This window comes from Danio rerio, chromosome 5, assembly GCF_049306965.1.
Source record: "Danio rerio strain Tuebingen ecotype United States chromosome 5, GRCz12tu, whole genome shotgun sequence".
Taxonomy (NCBI): domain Eukaryota; kingdom Metazoa; phylum Chordata; class Actinopteri; order Cypriniformes; family Danionidae; genus Danio; species Danio rerio.
In genome coordinates, this window is record NC_133180.1 from 29,332,322 (window position 1) to 29,356,024 (window position 23,703).

Genomic DNA, 23,703 nt, shown 5'->3' on the forward strand with positions numbered 1-23,703 from the left:
ACTTTTTACAATGGAGGGACGACTGCGCTGGCTGATTGTATCGCTGGTCATAGTATACTATATAGTTTGTATTCATCACTTTAGATAAACTATACATTTCGAGAATGAAGCGTGTCTACGGCTGGAAAACAATGTTTTAATGCATTGCAAACAGCGAGGACACATCATAAGTCACCTTAGGAGGAGGCAAGAATTAATTTTGCCAAACTGAAACATAGTCATCTTCAGAAAATATTACCAACAATCCATCAGGTAATGTTTTTCCCTCTCTGTCTATGTTTAAAAGCGTTGGTAAAGCGCTGTCAATGAATATTTTTCCTTCACATCCCTTAATGCACAGCGCATCAAATACGGCAGCTGTATTAGTCCAAAAAGGAGCATTACTTTTTGCGGTTGGGTCTGTTCGGAGCATGTCCTCACCACAAACAAACTGCCCCATGCTCCATGTTTGAAAGTTGGAAAGAGTTTTTTGGTCTAATTTTGGTGTGCACTTGAATGCGATTGCTACACTCCCACCTTCCCAAATGAAACGCACCATGAGGAAAAATGAACTCTAGTGCGATTCAACTGAACAAAGTGAAGTTTATTTATAAACTAATTTCGAGAGGATCACATGCTTATGCAATCAGACAATTCCTAGGCCACTATAAATACCCTAAGTTTCATTTGACAGCTATCTTCGTTTTGAAGAATCCCCCCTTCCACCCCTACTCCTCCTCCTTTCCTAGATGGGTGACACGGTGGCCCAGTGGTTAGCACTGTTGCCTCACAGCAAGAACATCACTGGTTCTAGTCCTTACCAAGCCAACCAATGTTTCTGTGCAGAGTTTACATGTTCTCCCCGTGCCCAAGTGGGTTTCCCCCAGGTGCCCCGGTTTCCTCCCACCAACCAAAAACATACAACTTAAGTTAATTGACTAATCCAAATTGGCACCATAGACATGCACCTAGTAAGTAGTTATCTCTTAAGATCAATCACTATCTGTTCATTAGCTACTACAGCAGGGGAGTTTTCGAGATCTACCTGAGCTCAAACTCCCCTCTCGCCTTGCAAACGGGAGGGAGCCCTGGGCTCGAAGATCTTATGAGCTCAGGGCTCTCTCCCGGAACAGCATGCCAAACACGCTTTATGATCAATCATCAGCTAAATGTGAACTCTTGAAATAAGGCAGGTGTGAAAACACCCATAGTTTTATGTTTAGTTTATTTGAAAAAAAAATACTTATTTAAATTTATTATCATCCTATTTTATATTAATTATACTTATTATGGTTAAGCAATGTTAATACAATAAAAAAATGCTTTTTAAAAAATGTTTGTAAAAGGAAAATAAATAAACAGTTTATTGGAAATAAACAGATTTTTTTTTTTTTTAAGTACAAAAAACGTTTTCACAACACAGGCTCATTCTGAAAACATAGCCCTATATACATTTCTGGTGATTGCAAATTATGTAACCAGAAGTACGTATGGCTGCATTTTGTCTTTAAAATGAATACTACGGGGCAGTTGGTCAGTCAGTCGACAGCGGCCTCTGGTGCACAGCAAATTCATCTGAGTTAAATTCTCGGTGTTGAAGCATTTCAGAGTACAGTGTTGACGTTAAAGAGTTAAGATTTTGATAAATGAATATAATAAGAGTTAGAATTGATTTTATTCAGTGCGAAATCAAGGAGTTATCTTTTCAACACTTGGTGGTGTTATTTCCAACATCCGGGAATTCATGCAGCCCCAGTCACTGAAGAATTTTCCAGACGCCATTTTCCATCTGAGGTTTAGAACAGTCAAACTACCTAAATGTTGGTATTTTACTGACTTTCTTTAAGGAAATACAGTTGTAAACATATTGTTAAGTTAATAACTTTAGAATGGAGTGACAATTTTAATCTTCTGCGGTTCATTCATGGTCGTTTGTGTATCTAACGTTAGCTTAACTGCATTACTATTCACTTCTTTTCAAGAATGTTTTTATATATGCTCACACATACATAGTGCATAAAAACATCAAATGTACATGTTCAACACATTTGTGTCACGCTTAATGCCATTGTGTGCGTTGTTACCCATCTGTAAAATAAAATCGACACTACTCCTTTAATTCGAAGCAAACTAGCGAGGGAATCCCCGGAGCAGCCTAGCCTACTCTGCCCGGATGCTAATGGCAACACAGGACGGTTTCCATAAGCTCTGGAAAGTTTCTAAAACATATCTGGTGAGTAAATGAACATATGCTTACTTGTAAAAGGCTTCCTGACTAAAACATATGATTGTTTGTTATTCGTGTATGTTAATTTGGTTATTTTAAACACCGCGGCCCTTTTAAACTGGTTCATTCGTGGCCGTCCATATACCGTTACCGTTAGTTCATAGACTCGCGTGATAACGTACGCTTGAATTATATTAAGCGTTGACAACCATTAAAGTCGGAATGTTAACATTAATGTGTTTAAATGACCGCGTTTGCACTTTCTCAGACATTTAACGTTACAGAAGTCTCCCGGAAGTTGCGGGACTAACGTTAACGTTATCCCGCAAATGCACAGAGACTCCCAGATGCCCAAGTAGATGCCCGCAAATGAATGATAATCTCCCGGAAATCGCGCGTCTCCCGCCCGGTCATTAAACACTTTGCACACCCCTCTCCACCGCATCCCTCCCAGCTCTTCAGGTACGTCGAGCGCAAGTCACCCCCACCGCTCTTCAGGTACGTCGTGCGCAACTCATCCCATTGCTCTTCAGGTTGCTCAACTCTCCCGCTACCTCCCGCAAATCAACTCTGTATCCCCCGAAAATTACTTTTCCCAACTTGGGATGTCTGACGTTAGTAAGTTAGGCTATTTATGTAGTCAGGAACATCTTAGTCAAGCTTTTTCTCCCGAATGATATTGTGCTTAAAACTATAGGCTAAACTTAGCATGTACTGTACACAACATTTCCTTTTTATTAAAGACAATTTAGTGCGTTGTAAACAGCCACCTGTCTGTAAAATTAATCAACTGATTCATATTTGAGCAGCCTAATGATGATACAGTTTTGATTTGTAGATTTATTATCAATAATCAACATCTGAATCAAAAGATATCTGAAAAAATGTGAGGCATACTTTGTGATGTCCATCTCTCCTTTTTATCTGAAGGTTATGCATATGTGTTAGATACTAATGTTTTGTTGTTTTTTTAACAGCCACAGTTCTCTATATAATAACACAAGACCCTGTGACGGTGGCTGATTAGAGACGGATGGTGTATTTCCAGAGTTGGTGAAATGACCAAGCACACCTTCTTGGTCATATGTGGTGATAATAAGGAAGGTATGTTTGATAAAGTTCTGTATTTGTTTCGCATAAGCTGAGAGGGTATTAGAGCATTAGAGAATAACAAATGACATGAAGGTGATAAGTTTTGTAATGTGGGTGAACTGTTACTTAAATAATGTTTTGCTCTTTACTTTGCACTTTTCCTCTTCTGCTTATCCTAATATTTTAGATTATATTTGGACCTGAAACATCTGCTAGACTCCAGTAAAGGTGGCGTCAATACTGGACCTGAAAGGGCCTAACAAGAATCTGGTAAAGAAACATGCACGCGCACACACACGCATGCACGCACGCACACGCTTACAGAAAACTGTTGTTTATGAAGTTTATGAATATTTTTTACACTGTGGCCAATATTTTGGGGAAGTCAGCATCACTAAATGATATAAAAGATTTTAAGCTCCTCTAAATTTTGCTCCAAGTGTTGTGTTAAATTCAGGATTCTGGACAGACAGCTGCCTGTTTTTCCAGTTCTAGTCATAGTGGTTAACCTAATTGTTTTTGGAGATTCCAACAGTGATATATGTGTTTTTTTCTACTTTTCCATATCCTGTCACCTCAACCAGCTGGGAGAGTCAAGTTGTGGATCATCATGAAGATTTTCAAAAGGTGAGTTTAGATTTCTTGAATGTTTTATTTACTTTAAATGTTCTTTTAAATATATCATAGAATTTGATTGCAATTTGTTTTCAAACATTTTTCTTAGTCATGCTGGAGTCTTGAAGAGTTCTTAGATGAGCATCACCCTATATCCGTGCATCAGGAACCACCAGACGAGCGATCAGCAGCTACTACATCGTCATGGATAAAAAGGTCATCCTGTGGCTGGGAAGCACTTTATTCACAGGACATGCTTGATAAGATTTTCTAGCTCCAGTTTGTTTTCACACAAGTTTACAGCATGTATACCTTCATTTAAACTGCTGTGTTTGATATGGAGGACCAAGGAAACACCCGAAGTGAAAGATTTGCACGCCAAGTTGTTTAAAATGTAATTTCAGAAGAAAACTATGAGTTCAGAAGTAAACTATGAGTGACGATATATTGAACTTTCAAATTGCTCTGATAACACATCAAGTTTGGACCAAAGGACTGAAACAGCCTTTTTGAGCACTGGTCATACATATGTTGTTGATACTGTCTGTACTAATAAAACATTTAAAGCATATTTGACATTGTTGCATTTTAAAAACTGAATGAATTGTTGAAGTGGTGAATGTTTTCAAATAAAATGTTTTTTCTTTTGTAATTTACAGTCTATTTTACCTTTTTACCATATTTACACTCAAGAGAGTTGAATAAAATAACAATATATTGTAGTAAAAAAATTACTACCAGGCGGTGTTAAATATAGTTACATTTTTTAACTCTGCCCAGAGTTAAAATTAACCCTTACTTCGGTGTCAATGTGCCAACCCTTTTGAAAGTGTTGATTTAACTCTGTTTTGAGTGGACCCCATGAGACACTTTCAAAGTGTTGAAATTAACACCCATAGAGTTGTTTTGGGTCCCCATATTTTGCTGTGTGGATTTAAGCAAGTAGAGCATGTGTGAATGGCACTCACGGGAGAAATGTGAAATCTCAAAAAGTATACACAGCGGTCTCTGGTGGATTCAACAAAAACTGCAAAAACAAAACGTTCCTCCTGGAATGTATTTGCCGATTTCCAGAAATGTATACAGGACTACATTTTCAGAATGAGCCTGAGTTGTTCAATACTCAACTGTAGTTCAATACTGTAGTTTGCAGTAACTATAATAGCCCTACTATACACTATAAACTATACAACCTCTTTTGGGGGGATGGCGTTGTGTTGAACATCAGGCCACCGGGAAATGTCCCGGTGCTCCCTATGGCCAGTCCGCCCCTAAACAGGAGAGTTCATTAGAAAAATAATACAACACTATAATGAGTCATTTCTCATATCATATCCATATGTATAATGTCACATATGGTCAATAGCCAAATAATTGAAATTTCCCTTCTTTGTCTGTCTTCTGGGTTTAGCAGCTGTCAATGATATTAATCTGCAACATATGAAGCAGGTAATACTGTAAATGTTGTCATCAAGACCAACTCATGTGGCTCAGAGTTAAAACCAAAACCAAAAGATGATTGTGTCTATGACAAGATGAAGAAACCATACTGTCATATTTTTTCCAGCACGTGTGGTATAATCTGAACTTGATAATAACACTGACTAAAAGATTAAAAGCAAAAATCTGCTAAAATCAACCACAATATTTTGCTCTTATGTACTCAAAGCTGTTGAAACAATCTCAGAACTCCAATCCTTTCATGAACAAATCAAAGTTTTCCCTCATACAAAGCAATCGTGTGTCTTTATTAGACTAATTAATTCAATATGTTTTGTGCCTTGAAAGGTTCTTTCTCCATTCATTGTATATGCATAGAAATATCTACGTAGAATAAAGTCATATTATTTAGATTGATGAATTATGCAGCATATAGACCATAGTGGTAAATGGATAAATAAATTATGACAGAGTTTTCATTTCTCAGTTAACTTTCCCTAAAACTGTAACAAATTTCAAAAAGTTACAGTAAGTACACTTCAGTTAAAAAAGTATTAGTCAGGATGACTTTATAAAGTTAATGTGGTCATTTATTTTCCCCAATACTACATTTGTTTGATCTAAATTACAGTAAAGGTCAAATAATATACTTTTAAACTATTGAAAAAAGTAATTTATTCCTTTGATAATAGAACTAAATATTTAACACAAATACTTCAGTCATGCTTCTGAAATGATTCAGATCTTTGTTTTGATAAATTGTATGCATCCTTGTGGATTAATAAGTCTTCCGAACCCCAGATGTTTGAAAAACATTGCAATTTTCTTTAACCATTTAATAACTACAACAGATGACATGCCAATTTCCGGCCATCTCTCACAACTACCACATTGACTTCCAGCATTTGTTCCTGATGGATAGTTTTTTAGCTTCTATCTCTTCATTTTGACATTCAGAATATTGCCTTAAATCCTACAAAGCGAGCCTTGTGTGTTTTGCTATGATGCCAAGCGGAGAGACAGTCTCTGTCACTGAAGCTGAAAGCAAGCTGGAACATTGTGTGAGTGAACTGAGTATCCAAACACTGTTACATAACTGGCCATGAAGGCAGAGAGAAAGTCAGACTGTTTTCTGCATTCAGGTTTAAACTCACTATACGTTACCGCCTGGGTGAACAGCGCAGAGAGCGAGATCGGATGATTTACTGCCAACTTCTCTTTCCGTTCTGATCACAGAAGCAGAGAACCACTGGAATGTGTCCCAATCAGCACCAGAAGAACACTAAGGAAACACAGCTGTCTCTTCTCCTTACTTTTACACTCGCTCTAAGTTTTATGACTTCTGTCGCTCTCATAGTCTGTTCATTCATGCTCTCATAAAGTTGGTGAATTCTAAAGTAAACTGTGTGCGGAAAAAGAGAAGCCACAGAAGAACGGAGTCATCAAAAAAGCGCTGGCTCAATCTAAACGAAAGTATTGAACGCTTGAGGAAGTCTGGCTACAGTGGACATCAGTGCCATTTCAGGCGGCAGGGTTTCCTCTTCAGGCTTTGTCTGAGGACAGGGCTTCCCCAATGACATCACTCACTGCTCAGCTTACGTTGAACACCTGGTTTTCATTATACCAGGGGAGACTTCCTCACAGCCTTGCCATTCATATTTGGTGGACAAACGAGACTGGATTAAAAGCCAAGTGTGTGAAGTCTGATTCTGAATTTCTAAATTTTCAAATTTATATTATGGTTTCTTCTTTAGAAACAAAAATGACATTAGCAAAAGCAAAATGGTATTTTCAATAAAGAAGCAGCAGAAAGTTATAGATTTAAAATGTGTGGTACTTTACGTTCAGAATTCATTAATCATCCTGTTGATTAAAAAGTAAAAGATTAAAAAGCATCAACACCAACTTGCTATCCAAAACCACTTCTATATTGCATTCTGAATCACACACTGACTGAAAACAGTATGTGTGCAGAATAGGGATGCGCCGATCAATCAAACAGAAATCCGTATCGGCTGATAATCACATTTTATGACTTGGATGGTACTCGCCAATCTGGCTGATCTCATGAACCGATCACAAGTGTTTGTTTAGGATTTTACAACAGTTTACATGCAGAGGAGATGCACATGTGCACCCAGCAGCACTACAACATGTGAGAGCAGAAATTATGCTTATGGCATGACCAATCGCTTTCCTCCCAACACAGCAGCTAAAATATATGCAGATTTATTGAGTTGCTGAGACTAGTGTATGACCTCTGCTGGAAGCTCCACAAGTCTGCTGCATATTCAAAGCTGCTCTGTGAGACCCCCAAATCATGGTGACGAGAGAGAACAGATCTTGAGAGGGACACTGATGTTCTAAGCATTACAGTTGTTAGGTTAAATGAATAGATACAATTTTTGTAGATATTGCAATAAACAGAAGTTTATAGGCTTATTTCGTTTTACTAAAGAAGTCATATACAGTTAGGTCCATAAATATTTGGACATTGACACAAATAAAATTTTTGGCTCCAACACAATAGATTTGGAATGAAATTTACAAGATTTAACTGCAGACTATCAGCTTTAATTAGAGGGTTTTTACATCCAAATCAGGTGAACGCTGTAGGAATTACAACAGTTTGCATATGTGCCTCCCACTTGTTAAGGGTCTCAAAGTAATTGAACAGAATAATAATCATAAATCAAACTTCCACTTTTTAATACTTGATTGTAAATCCTTGATTGCAGTCAATTACAGCCTGAAGTCTGGAATGCATAGACATCACCAGACGCTGGATTACTGGCCTCTACAGCAACTGTCTTCAGTTCTTACTTGCTTCCGGGACATTTTCCCTTCAGTTTTGTCTTCAGCAAGTGCTGCTGCAGCAAATGCAAGCTCGATTGGATTCAGATCCGGTGATTGACTTGGCCATTGCACAATGTTCCAATTCTTTCCCTTCAAAAACTCTTGGGTTGCTTTTGCAGTGTGTTTTGAGTCATTCTCCATCTACACTGTGAATTGGCGTTCAGTGAGTTCTGAAGCATTTGGCTTAATATGAGCAGAAAATATTGCCTAAAACACTTCACAATTCATCCTGCTGCTTTTGTCAGCAGTCACATCATCAATACATACAAGAGAACCAGATTCATTGACAGCTATACATGCCCATGCCATGAGCAGTTCCTTTCTTTCTCCATAGTCTTCTCTTCTCATCACTCTGGTACAAAGTTAGTCTTGATCACACCTGTTCATAGGATGTTGTTCCAGCATGGTGGAGGCTTTTTTAGAACTCTAATCTGGCCTTTCTGTTTTTGAAGCTCACCGATGGTTTACATCTTGTGGTGAACCCTTCGCATTGACTCTGGTGAAGTCTTCTCTTGACTGTTGACTCTGACACACATACACCTACCTCCTGGCGAGTGTTTTTGATCTGGCTAACTGTTGTGAAGTGTATTTTCTTTACCAGGGAAAGAATTCTTTGGTCATCCACCACAGCTGTTTCCGTAGTCTTCCGGGTCTGGTGTTGCTGAGCTCACTGGTGCATTCTTTATTTTTAAAAATGCTACAAACAGTTGTTTTGGCTACGCCTAATGTTTTTGCTATCTTTCTGATGGGTTTGTTTTGTTTTTTTCAGACTAATAATGGCTCTGCTTGCATGGCTGATAGTGACAGCTCTTTGAATCTCATCTTGAGAGTTGACAGTAATAGATTTCCAATGAAAATAGCACACTTGAAATGAACTGCGAACCTTTTATCTGCTCATTGTAATTAGGAAGAGGGAATAACACACACCTGACCTGACTTTTTCTTCAGTGAGACATGTTAAATGTCTATGTCACACTAAATTTCAATAAGAGATGTTTAAGAGATTATATGCAACATTACTTGTTCTCTTGGGTAAGGCAAGATCTCTACTTAAGTATCATACTGCGAGGGAAAATGTGCTTTATGCATTCTCATCAAGATTCTGAAGTGTGCATTTTATCGACACTTTACTATGTCAACGCAACTAATGTTGTTGGGTCAATTGATCATGACAACATTGCAGATGTAGCATAATATGTCGGAATTGCAATCTAAACTGTACCTTAACTGGCTAGCCAGCTAATCTGGGTTCATGGTACAGGCCAACTATGTATTCAATCTTTGACTGCAAACATAATTCTCTACTTAATTAGCTAACGTTAGGTTAGATCCCTTTTTGCCTTCACAATTACCTTAATTCTTCATGTCATAGATTCAATAAAGTGCTGAAAATAATCCTCAGAGATTTAATTTCATACGGGCATGACAACAGCTACTGCAGATTTGTCTGCTGAATATCCACAATCTTCCAGCACATACCAAAGGTCCACTACTGGAAAGCATTTTTAACATGGCATCTTTGCCCAAAGCATTCTCAGACTATTCTCGGTAAACCATTCTCTGGTTCTCTGGTCCTGGACAATCCGAGTAGATCAACAGTTTCTGAAATACTTAGATCAGCCTATCTGAAATTAACATCTTTGACATGTTAAAAGTAACTTAAAATCACATTCTGTTGCCCAGATTAGCTTCAGTAGATTGTCTTGACCACATCTACATTCCTAAACGCCATGTGATTAAATTTTATCTGTTCACCGTGCAGTTGAACATGTACCTAACAAAGTGGCCGATGTTGGTTTTACTTCTGACATTTTCACATTACAACGAAACAATTTGGTTACACTTTAATTAATAAACCAAGTCTTCGATTGAGTAAATAAGAAATTCTCTAGGTAATCTTGTAGTTATTATTTGCATTGTATTAAATGTTAATTACATCCCGAGGCCTGTGCACCGTATAATGCAAACATTAATGAACAGTATTTGGGATTTTTGGGGAAATGGGAAGCGCAACAATGACGTGACCCAGCTGGAGTGTTCCTGCTCCAGATTTGAGAGCTTTTAAAAGCTCAGGCCTGGAGCCATAGACTGCTTTCAGAAATAAAGAGAGAAAAGAAAGACAGAAAGAAACAAAGGAGTAGATGTTATATAGGAATAATTTGTTTTCAGTGAAGGAGCACAGTGCAATTTAATCGATACTGGTGTGAACTGCAGCTGGAAAGCCATATTCATGGTAGACCGACTTTAATGATGTCTCTGGTGGATTCTCCATATTATATCAAACTCCTGAATCAGACAGAATTTGATTTGTCATCCTGAAAAGTGACATCTGAGCATACATTTTGTGTATGCCTAAATACACACAAAAAATGGATATCGAAAGCATTTTTTCATTCTGTACATTACATTAAATGTGTAGTTAAATAAATAAATATATAATTATTTATAATATTACTTAATGAAGGTTATGACTGAATTTGTACAACCCATTCCTTCAAAATGAAAGACAATGAACCCTACCAAAACCGTTTATCATTTCTGAAGTTATATATACGCTTTACATCAGTGATAGGTTGCAGCTGGAAGGGCAACCGCTGCGTAACGCATGTGCTGGATAAGTTGGCAGTTCACTTCCCAGATTAACAAAGGAACTAAGCCAAAAAGAAAATGAATGAATGAATGAATAATTGAATGAATGAATGAATGAATGAATGAATGAATGAATGAATGAATGAATTGCATTAAGAGAATTTAATCTCTGCTCTGCTGACTTCTTGTTAAAAGTTCAACTCTGAGGTTTAACAAAGTTACTTTTATTAACATTTTAGTAGTTTGAAACAATATATTGTATAAGAAATATACAGAGAGAATAGGATATATGCCGAAGCATGCTAATAGGACTTTTAATTTGCCAGTAACCTGGGTTAATCTTTTCCTGTGAATTGTGTGCCAACGCAAAATCGGCCCATTTAAGGTCTGTTTTCTTTAAAAATGAGCGATCTCTACTGGCTGAGTGATATCTTATATAAAATGGGTCTCAGATTGTACACAAGCACTGCATTAAATTACATGTCCCCCCGCCATGGCTTTATAATATGACCATTTATTTTACCCCAGTATATTCAATGGAGCTTCTGCGCTAACCTGCCGATTCGGACGGGCGAGTGCGAGCAAACGGCTTTTTGTCTCGTTTTATGCTCGAGCAACTAAATGAATGCCAAAGTCTGTTTAACTGATTGTATTTTAATTACATTACAACATCGATGCTGTAAAAGAAATTGTATAAAATGGAAAAAACTCACATTAACAGGTCACCAGAAGTTTATCAGCATGGGAAACACACTAGCTCAGCACATACCCCATTAAGTGTATAAAAAAAAAGAAATAATACTGGCATATTTTACCAGGTTTTTGTACCATAATTGAATTCCAGACAATGATTTCTTTTAAACTAATGATAATAAAATTTTAAAAAATTTCAACATCAAAAGCTGTTGGAGGAAAGATCAAGGTCCCATAACACAATTTGAAAGCATAAATAAATGAAAAAAAAAAAAAAAAAACATGAGTCCCAATATATGAAAAACAGTTTTTTTGTTGATCAGAATTGACTGTAAAGGCAACATGACTACGAAAATACTGGTTTTAAATAAGTGCCTGGTTAAAGTTGCCAGGAGTACAGTACTGGTTAAAGTTGCCAGTTTAACCAAACGACAACAAAAACACACGTAAAACAGATGACATGCCAAAGATGCCGAGGTATGATATAAAATATTTTAAGGCAAGCACATGTTGCTGAATTTATGCCTACACAGACGTCCATAAATTGCCTATAAGTGGTTCTGTCCTCCCATCAGTTGGAATAAAAAAATTTAAGCATAGATTATGATAGAGACATTTTTCTTTTTTCGATGATTACTAACATGTGCAGGAACTAACAAAATTAATTACAGCAACCTCGACCACAAAGAACCTAAAAGGTCACCTTTCAAATTTGAGTAAAAAAAAAAAACCACCTCTTTTTGGAGGGGTTTATTATAACGCAGACAACATATACAATTATCTGAATCACTTTTAACAGGGTTTGATAAAAATTCAGGCTTTCTTTAAAATGAACCCAAACTTTTGCATTTACACTTCTGTATGTGGATTTTGGAAGGTTTTGAATTTTGGTAGGCAAAATCCAGGCGGAAAACTCAAAATAGCACTTGACTTTGAGAGGTTAAAAAGCCAATACTTTATATGGCATCAGTATGCTAATAAAATGTGTTTCGATCTACATACAGTATGTATGAATATATGAAAATGTATGTGTGCTAGAATGACACTGCGTATGAGTGTGATTACTAATAAGATCACGATGATATGCATCCTTTCTGCTTTTGTCCTCACAGAAGGACATCATGTCAATGCCCACATGAGCTTCAAAGAAACCACCACAAAACAACTAATCTGCACTCAACTGCCATTCACATAGAAAAAAAGGGAAAAAAAATCATCATTTTAAAAACTGTGCAGTCACAAATCACCTTGGATAACTCTTCAAGGAAATTACTTCTCAGTAAATGACAACATACAGTGCTTGTATGTGATTTGCATTCAAGTAGCTGTAGCTGAGGGCTAGAACAGCATGGCATCTGGAAAAGATCGAGTTTCAAGAAGTTAAGGGCTAAATGGACAATAATCTCACAGGCTTAACTTTAAAAGGCAGACAGATGGAAAATGATTCAGTTCACCATAATTTCTCACGTTTTCAGGCACAGTGTCAACTATTTAAAAATAGCACAGAGTCATTTGTATTACGAACATATAGTTTTAGTCAGTTCAGCCAGTTCATCAAGGTTTTCAGAACTTTAATATTTAGCCAGCAGGTTTACCCAGCAGTCTGGCAGATGAATCTGGCTCAGGAAGCTGTTACCCTGAAGAAGAGACGACTTTAGATGAAAGAAAAGGATGAAATAATTCAAGCTTTCGCTAGACTGCAGAAGACAGTAGGGGATTGAAAGTGAACTGAAGAGCTATGACCTTCCTCATGCTTTATCTTTCCCCTTGGGGTCAATCCTACCTAAAACAGACACTTTCTACCACAGGTCAGTGCGCATGGCACCAATTTAGAGTTTAACAAGATGTCTATAGGCATTAGTTTGGGCTTTGTGAGTAAGGGAACCAGACTTTGTACCTGAATTTCCTGAAAAGCAATTCTAACCAATAATAATTGAAAACAATTGATGTCGCTTCAAATTTGGTAAATGTTAATGTTCTTCGAACAAAATGTGGCATTAAGAGTCTGTCCTAAAAATAATAATTATTTTAAATATTATACAAAATATATTTTTTTAAATGCTGATTGCCATATAGAAAGCCCTCGTGATACTGCCCAAAATGCATTACATTTAAGGATTTTGACCTTTAAACTTTGTTAGAAAATGTCATTATTTTAGATTTTTATTGAAAAACAATAAAATCTATAATTTTCCATATGCAGTATTAGGGCCAAGCAGGTTTTTTTCTGGATTATAACAGTAGAGTGATTCGCAGTTCGAGGTCCTTTGCTGATTCTTTCTCTACCTCTACTCTCCACACTTTCCGATCTGTAAATCTCACTGTCCTATCATATATATATATATATATATATATATATATATATATATATATATATATATATATATATATATATATATATATACACACACACACATATATATATATATATATACACACACATATATATATATATACACACATATATATATATAAACAATTATGCCATCTTACAAAACAAAATAAAGATTTGCACACTAATTTATCAGTATATACATACAAAAACTCTGGTTCCCATACCAACAAACCCACATATGTCTTACTGCATAATATTAAATTGGTATGCAACTATCAAAGGCAAAATGAACTGGCTAAAATTGGAAAAATCTGCAAAAATAGTACAATTTTCTATTTAAAAAATACAAAATAACATCTAAAAATAGTCATTGCTAAGCTTTGCAAAGAATGTACTGTAACACTGCTTAAATGCCACTGCGATTAAATATTACTGTTTCAATGGGGGAATTTTTCTCTTGTTTTTATTCCTAACGTAAAATCAATTTATGAAAGGAAATGTGGGTGAAATTCAAACATCAATAAAAATATACCTTTCGCCAAAATGTTTGATTGGTAACACTTTATTTAATGTAATGTTATGGTCTGTTTGTTAAATTTAGGTTACATTATATCTACATGCCAACTAGTTCTCATTAGATTATAAGTAGACTGTAAATTAGGCTGGGGTTAGGTGTCATGTACTTGCTAAGTTTCGTATAGTGAGTTGAATGTCTGCTGAAGGAACAATATCAACAAATAATATGCAGACAGTCTACTAATACTCAAATGAACCGTCAAAAAAAAAAAATGCAACCAGTGGATTGAACAGAGCCAAAACAAGTACAGAAACTAAACTGACAAGTACAAAAATGGCCATAAAAATGCACAAGGAATCAGTATTTCAAACAACGCTAAAATCAAACAATGCCAAGTCAAACATGCTCCAGCACTCTTTGCTTTATTTACAACTTTGGAAAATTCTTTTTATAGCAGATGTTGCACACAAGTGACAAAAGTCGACAAACTTTACCACTAACAGCCTTAAAGGAATGAGTCATTTGAGAGTGTATATGTAGCAAACAGTACACCTTTGTTTTCCCTGTGAGGTCATGACCTGCTGTGTCCTGCCAGAAGGTCTGAGGACATTTCACAGGCTAGGTGAACCCCTGCTACTTTATGTGTTTATACAGAGCATTGTGCCATGCTACAGGCTTTTACAGAGACCTTTGGTCATCCATCAATGTCTCGCCTGACTTCCTCCGTCTGTAGATTTCCACTTCATTCATTATGCACTTGATTCTCATTTACAAAGGCCTACAGTATTAATGGCACACTGTGTATGAATTTTGAATTGAAGAAAGAGTTCTGTCATCAAAACTTCTGTCATCGTTTACTCACTCTCCACTGGTTCTGTTTAAGTATCTACTACTTTGAAGAATTTTGGAAACCAATAGCCACTGATTGACTATATATATATATATATATATATATATATATATATATATATATATATATATATATATATATATATATATATATATATACAGTTGAAGTCAGAATTATTTATGTTTAATAATTTATGTTTAACAGAGAGCAGATTTTTTCAACAAATTTCTAAACATAATAGTTTTAATAACTCATTTTTAATAACCGATTTATTTTATCTTTGTCATGATGACAGTAAATAATATTTAACTAGATATTTTTCTATAGTGGTTTGTTCTGTAGACAATCAAGAAAAAAATTAGCTTAAAGGGGCCAATAATTTTGTCCTTAAAATTGTGTTTAAAAAAATTAAAAACAAATTTTATTCTAGCCAAAATAAAACCAACAAGACTTTTTCCAGAAGAAAAAATATTATCAGACATACTGTGAAAATCCCCTTGCTCTGTTAAATACAATTTCCGAAATATTTAAAAAAGAAGAAAAAAATTTTTTAAGGGGGCTAATAATTCTGACTTCAGCTGTGTGTGTGTGTGTATATATATATATATATATATATATATATATATATATATATATATATATATATATATACACATACACACACACACACACATACATACATACACATATTTTTTTTTTAACGTTATGTAATGGTTTTTGTATTTTGTGATTCACAAGGGTTTTCCACACATTTGTGGTTGTGAATTGAATTATGGGACCTTGATCTGTCGAATTTAAAAATGGTTTGGAATGCAAATGGAAATTTTGAATAGTTTGAAATAATATAATACATAAGAAATAATATACAGAGAAATAATTCTGTACAATGACAGAAAATGTCTGTACTGTCTGTATTGGCAGTTTATTATAAGGTTTTTGTACCGTCCTATGCAACACCAACCCAGACAAAACGTTAATAAAAGTCACTTTTTAAAATCTTTTCAAGGGTAAAAGTTGTTGGAACAAAGATCATGCTCCTATATCCAATCCAAAAGCATAAATAAATGAGGAAAAATAAAAACATGAATTACAATATATAGAAAACTGCTAATTTATGGATATTTTTACAGTGTACTATCAATGACATAAGCTAACAGTTCCTAACATTCTTCAAAATATTTTCTTTTGTGTAGAACAGAAAAAGAAAACTCATAAAAATCAGAACCCATATGAGAGTGAGCAAAGTTTGAGTTTATTTTTATTTTCGAGTAAACCATCCATGAATAAATCCGAAAGCCATGAGTACAGGATTTTATATTCTGCAATCTTCTTATCCCAACTATTACCACACAATTTAAGTGCAGAAATATGTACAGTTTTAAATATAAATGGTCCATATCATTGTGACCGTGGCATCAACATACCGTATGTCCTCAGTTGCCAGTTTAACCAAACCACAACAAAAACACACATAAAACAGGTGACATGCCAAAGATGCAAAGGTATGATATAAAATATTTTAAGGCAAGCACGTGTTGCTGAATTTATGCCTAGACAGACATCCATGAATTGAAATGTTTTTCATCAAAGCTGCTGATGACAGGTTTGAAGTTTGGTTGACCAATCAGCGGAGAGGAGCCTTGTAACTCCCACCCACAGAGAACAAATTTTGAAGCGGTTTACTCATTCAGCGAATTCGAATGTTATCCGTCAATTGAATGGGTGCTATCAGTGGTTATCAGCTAGAGGCCTTTCGCACCCACTGGTAGGCTCAGAAGGCTGTTATCAGCAATCTACACGTTTAATCAGCTATTTGAGATATTACATTTCTGCTCTTCTTGCTTAAATCCACCAGAGGCCGCTGCGATTGACCTGCCCTCCTTCTTTCCTAAACCCAACCCTCAATTTTTAAAAAAGCAACCAAAAGAAAAGTATTTACTTGTTTGGCTTTTGTCTTCTTAAACCGTTCTTCAACAGACTCAAACCCTGCTGTCAACTCTGCACCAAAAATATGTTCCAAATAAGTTTTAAATTTGGCATTAAGGAAGCATTTATTTATTTATTTATTGCATTTTAAAAACAAAAATGAGAAAACCAATCATACATAGATACACAAACATATCATTTACTTTCAGTTCTGTCACCAAAAATATCCTTAAACGTTAGCCAAGAAAAAGTCGGAACAAGAGAACTGGTAGTAGAAATATCAACATGGCTGTTTCAAGATGTTAAGAGCTTGTCTACAAACCTTATAGACCTTTACAAGTAGCAATTTAACATATAGGTGTTACTTGTGGCTATTTAAATGATTAAATGTAGCATTAGTAAATCATAAATAGCATCAATACTACATTAACAATCATGATGAGGTTAAAGGCTCACATCCCATTTCGAAACAAATTTAAATACATGTAAATAAGGATAGAATTTATATTTTATTACATTACATTATATTTATATTTTATAATGCATGACTAACATAGTATGTATTGCATTTATAAAGTATATGGATAATTACTGATAAAACAAGAAAGAAATATTTAACTTTTGAGTCAGAGTTAAATTGTTACACGATCAAAAATGTTCATTTAACTCTGGCGAGTGTTGAAATCAACTCTCTCAGAGTTGAATTGACACTGCTGATTTTGCTGTGAGTGTGAAATCTAATACAGTAAGATCCCGTTTGACATGTTATAGCACATAGATTGATTAATGTCATTGCATCACCACGTTATTCAACGTTAATTTTGTGTATTTCATTTTTAATTTTTCGACTTGAACAGCAGTTCCGCAGTTTCACTTTCATTCAGGAAAATTTCATTCATGCCCTGCGACAAACTAAAAGATATTGGATGTTAGTATGAAGTAAGGGCTGGTGGAAAAGTGTTGTTTTAATAGAATTTGATAACGCACGCCTTGTCTGTGGTCATTTACTGAGTCAGTAGGTGCACAGAACAGTGTCAAACAGCCATCTGTATATGGATATCCTGTCACAAAATGCTGCAAAAAGTCCTATCTGATAGTAATGGTTTGATTATAGTGTTAACATGTCTGTACTGCTCTTCAATAATCCAACTAAAATTGATCATTGCACCCCTATAGGGCTAGATAGGAAAGTGAATTCTGTTTGGTTGATCTAGTGGTGAAGCTTACATACTGCGACTTTACTTCATCAGTTTCTTTGAAGATGACTGATGAACATCCTGAGGTTTTAGATTCAGGGTGAAGAAAAACAAATGTTTCACACAAAACCCTTTCCTCACACAAGTCCCACAAGGCTTTGGAGACGGAGGGAAATTGACTCGAGCTGTCCTCTACGAAAACCATTTCTTCTCAGTTGCTGAAACAAAATTTAGTGCCGGAGCGTTCACAGCTTTGGGCCTGTGAAATCCCCAATCTATTACCGCATCCAGCAGAGGGGCAAAACGAGTTCACCATGTTGCAGAAGTGTCTGGGCCTTTTCTCAACATCTCTCTCTCTTTCAGAGGGACCACTTATGCCTTCCTCTATTTTTTCTCAGCCTCCTTCAGTACGATTCAATGCTACCGTTTAAATGCCTGTACTTCAACCCTTCAAACAGAAGTGAAGCCAGCAAATAACTGTCATTATCTTGGTGCAACACATTCTACCGCACAACTTACAGATGTACTCCAGGTGCCGCGCAGGTGCATGACCCTTTAAACTATGTTAGCGACATGATCAAAGTGGAAAGTTGGTTTAAAAGGTGAAACGTTGTCTTTTGGCTGTGTCTGGAGAATGAAACAAGTGAAGATAATTATAAATTAAAAGAAGGTGTTGAAGTATATCTATATATTTGAAGTTAGAATTATTAGCCCTCCTAAATGTATTTTCCCCCCCCAATTTCTGTTTACCAGAGAAATACATTTTTTAACACATTTCTAAACATAATAGTTTTAATAACTCATTTTGAATAGCTGATTTCTTTTATCTTTGCCATGATGACAGTAAATAATATTTTATTAGATGTTTTTCAAGACTATACAGCTTAAAGTAACATTTAAAGGCTTAACTAATTAGGTTAACTAGGTAGGTTAATTAGGCAAGTTATTTTATAACAATGGTTTGTTCTGTAGACTATCAAAAAAAAATGCCTAAAAGGGGCTAATAATTTTGACTTTAAAATGTTTTTTTTAATTTTTTTTATGCTTTTATTCTAGCCGAAATAAAATAGCTAAGACTTTGACTCTGACGGTGAGGGAAAGAAGAACATTGATATAGTCTCAGCAAACTTTTTACAGAAATCTTATTTTGCATGCTATCTTCATCAAATTTGAAATATAAACTCAAACACGTGGCATAGATTCCTAGGATATCACATGACTTATTTCATATGTTTGTATATTGAAAAAGAAAAATTTAAAAATATAATTTTTCTTTCTCATGACTTCATAATGTATAACTTTATATCACTTTTAGCATGAAACTTTTTAGATCAGAGATGCCCAAAGTAGGGTCTGTGGGCCAAAGTTGGCCCATTGCACCTTTGATTTGGCTGACCATCTCATCTGAGAAGAGAGTGAGAGGGATGGAGACGGTTAGGGCAAATGCCTTTAAAAGAGATTGTCATTTCCAATTTGAAGCAACTTTTTTGTTTTATTTCTGAGCTACAAAAAATCTAACTAAAATTAAAAGTTTCAATTAAATGTTGTAAAGAAATCAGATTTCTAAAAATGTAAACAATGTCACTCAACAGAGAGGACTATGCAGAAGACATCGGCGAGCAAATCAAGGCAAAAACTAGTGTAACTCCATTCTGTTGTAAATGATATTGTTTTTGCTTTTACTGTATTAAGTTTAATATAAAATATTAAATAATTATGCTATATTAGTTAATATAAAGCAATGTTTTCTAGTTATTTTTAAATATTATTAAATAAATTGAGAAATTACCCATGGCAACTACATTTACCTTTGGCCGCCTAATCAAGGTTGGTTTTTGGCCCTTATTAAGAGAAAGTTTGGACACCCCTGTTCTAAATGGACCATGGTAAAGCTCAAAGTGTCTTTTTCCATTGATACCTAATTTTCTTTTTAGTTGTAGCTCACTAGGGTTTAAGAACTGTTAATATTTAAAGTTGGGTAGGTGTAAATCCCCAGAAGTAAGTGATGGCTAACAGTTTAAATCTCTTGAAATTAAAAACAGAGAAAAAAAATACTGCAAAATTTGTAAAAATAAGTAATGCTTTAATTTTGTTCATAACGTTTTTAACTGAATTGCCCATAAAATTAATCAATAGCGTAATAGCAGATAATCAGTACATTTATTTTCTGACAATATAACCATTTGTGCTTCTGGCAATATTTAACATATTATGGCAACTGTTATTTAAATGGAAAACGTTTTATTGATACTTTTGCTTTAAAAAAAAAAAGCTAAAATCCTGCCATTTTCTTTACTGTTAAACATAAATACAGCTAGCTAGGCCTACTTTTTATTACAGAATTTTATTAAACTACACTGTAAAAAAAATTGTATGATAAATTTGTCCTGACAGCATATGTTTTAGGTCATTGTAACTGATTAAACTGAGTAATCATGTTGTAACTTAATATTATAAGCTACGCAAGCTGTTTTAAGTCAGTTTAACATAATATAAGTTCAATGGACTCATAAGGTTAATTTGATTCGGCGTAAAAAATTAAGGCAACCAGGATTTTTTTGCAGTATATTAGCCATTTTAAATCAGCTTCCTCAACACTGCATTAGCATTACCTAAAATGAGACCTATCTCCATTCTGAAGAATAAAACCAACACTTTCAACTGCTTTTAAATATTTTTGCTCTTTAATCATCCAATTCGCCTTGTTAGTCCATGTCCTCATTCCGTCCTCATCCCTCCCGAGAGCTGACAGAAAGGAGGAACAACATCATGCATCCTGTGCTACAGTCCTGAAAATTTTTACCTCCCTTTAAGACAGACACCTCTTATTTCCAAACGACCCACTTTTTGACGTGCGTTTTTCACGTCCGCTTCAATTTCCTCAGTAGCAGTTGGAGCTGTGGCACAGTGGGTGGTGTAAAGGCTCATGGGAGCATAGGTTTGGGATTGTGACCTGTTCCCCTTCATTTTTCCATCAACTACTTGCTATCCTGGACATAAGGCAACAAATACATACGTTTCTCAGTAGCTGTGCAGACAAAGCATGTTTCATGATGGTTAAACATGACAATCAAGCTGCTACATCACAGTCAACACGGACGGCAATATGCAACAAAGTGCTAACATCTGTGAGACAGCCTGCGCCAAAAGCTGAGCGCACTGCAGACATGCAATAAACCCCTGCATATACACTTCCTAATGAGAGCCACATTGAGTTCCTGCTTTCTGCGCACAATTTTTTTTCTTGCGAGCTTTAGCACATGTGAAGGGAAATTCTTAATTTAGCACCATGCCTGTCCACGTCAGCAATGCTCGATCAGCGAGAACACAAGCCCCTCGAACAAAAACAGTAGCCGTTGACAAGAAAAACACAGGCTTTTTTGAGAGGCCCTCCTGTCTCACAGTAGCCGCGCTCCTGAAAGGAAAATAAAGCCTGGTGATCCAAGGGGTTGAGAGACACAGCCTCCTCTACATCTAACCGCACAAACCTTCACTAGGTTATAAAACCGCCAAAGAATAGATTCATTGTGGAGCACGAGGACACTGAGGAAGGAGAATCAGATGAAGACTGAGTTGATAGTCAATAAACAGCCTCTTGAAGTCTCAAGGACGGCAAACTTCAACAAACTTTAAATCCATTTTTCTGACTTCAAAAGCTGCAAACTAATAAAAACAGCACACATCCATGTGGACTAGTGACAAACTCATGTTTTTAAATAGTATTAAAATCAATCAAAGATTTTAAAAAGTATATACTAATGTTCTAAATGCCGTGTTTTTTGAGCTTGGACGGGTTGATCTTTCACTGCTGTGTTCCAGCTATACATTCCAAGCACCTGGTGTTCAGGTTCTCGTCAATAAATCAGTCTACTGTAAAAGCCAAAACTTGTCGGTTTCCAGTTGGTCCGAAATGTTTCATAAAGTCAGACTCAATGCACACTATAGAGAAAGTTTCTGAAACAGCCTCTGTATTTTGCCACAAGGTGTGTAATGCATGGTTTTAAATGAACGACTGATTCTGGAGAATGGCAGTGTTAAATGTCACTGCCATTTGTTAACTGTTTTAGTTAGAAAGCATATGACTAAAACATAGTAAATGCACCATACACTATGTTTAAATGCCAATAAAATAATCACCTTTCGGGTAAATAGAAGAGAGGTAAGTCAATTTGATATTTTATACATAATTTTCTATAATAAAAAAATTATAACAATAAAAATACACCAACAAAAAAAGAATTATCTAAAATAGTTTTAAAAAAAAATGTAATATTTTTTGCAGACTCTTCACATAAAACAAAAAAATCTTTGTCTGACAGCATTTTTAAAACAGCAGGCATTGCAAACGCATGTTTGACAGGTTTCTATTTCAATATTGACATTTTGGTGTAATCTATTAGATGCCCATGAGTGAGTCTAGTGTCACCTTTCAGTCTATTGCTGCTGTTAAGTGTTTTTTTGGTGCAGTGTGAATTACAGCCCTTTAGGGATAGTTCATGCAAAAATGAAAACCTGCTGTAAATTTACTCGCCCTCAGGCCATCCAAGTTGAAGTTGACTTTTGTTTTCAGTAGAAGATTAAAGACTTTTGATTTAAATTGTGATCCATGGTAAATCATATAATATGTTAAAGGCTCACAGCACTTTGAGAATAAAAAAAGAGGCAAAACAAACAAACAAACAAACAAACAAAAAGTAAAACACAATGCATGCAGCATCTGGTGATACATTGAGATTTTTATTTTAACTCTATTACGATTAATAAACAATTATTTTATTTATTTGATGATTTTTCCTTCATAGTTTACTGACAAGTTTTGTACAGTAATATGCTCTTGTTGAAAAGAAGCAGTCTCTCTTCTAAATTAAATAACTCTTGTACATCCTGTAAAAATATTTCAAACAGTGCATTTCTTCAATCTTCTGAAACAAATATTTTAATGTAAATAATTGTATTGTATTAAAAAATATGCTGTCTCAAGGCATCTCTGGCGCAGCTTCCAATTATTCAATCATTTTCCTGTCGGCTTAGTCCCTTTATTAATCTGGGGTTGCCACAGCGGAATGAACCGCCAACTTATCCAGCACGTTTTTACGCAGCGGATGCCCTTCCAGCCGTAACCCATCTCTGGGAAAGCTTCCAATTATCATCAATGTAATGCAAACATGCGATGTGTAGTCACATTTTTGGAGAGGTGTGCGGGTATGCGACCGCACGATGACTGCACCGGACCATACCCATACGTTCGATGCAAAAGTATAAATCAGCCTTAACAGAGCAGTGTCACGTTACTCCATACGCGGTAGGGAAAGTAATTTTTTTAAAAAATTACCTGGAAAATTTTGATTGATTATAGATTATGATTATCGATTTCGATTACTTTTTCGA

At 35.5% G+C, this 23,703-nt stretch overlaps 1 protein-coding gene and 1 long non-coding RNA gene across 2 annotated transcripts in view; one reads left to right on the top strand and one right to left on the bottom strand.

Annotated features, from left to right (window-relative positions):
• traf2a (Tnf receptor-associated factor 2a) overlaps positions 1-23,703 on the bottom strand; it is a 77,916-nt gene that overhangs the window by 26,629 nt on the left and 27,584 nt on the right. The gene's annotated exons all lie outside the window — the stretch shown is intronic.
• On the top strand, positions 3,843-4,565 carry LOC137495517 (uncharacterized). Its single transcript, XR_011015358.2, has 2 exons — positions 3,843-3,925; positions 4,023-4,565. It is a non-coding gene; the product is annotated as an uncharacterized lncRNA (long non-coding RNA).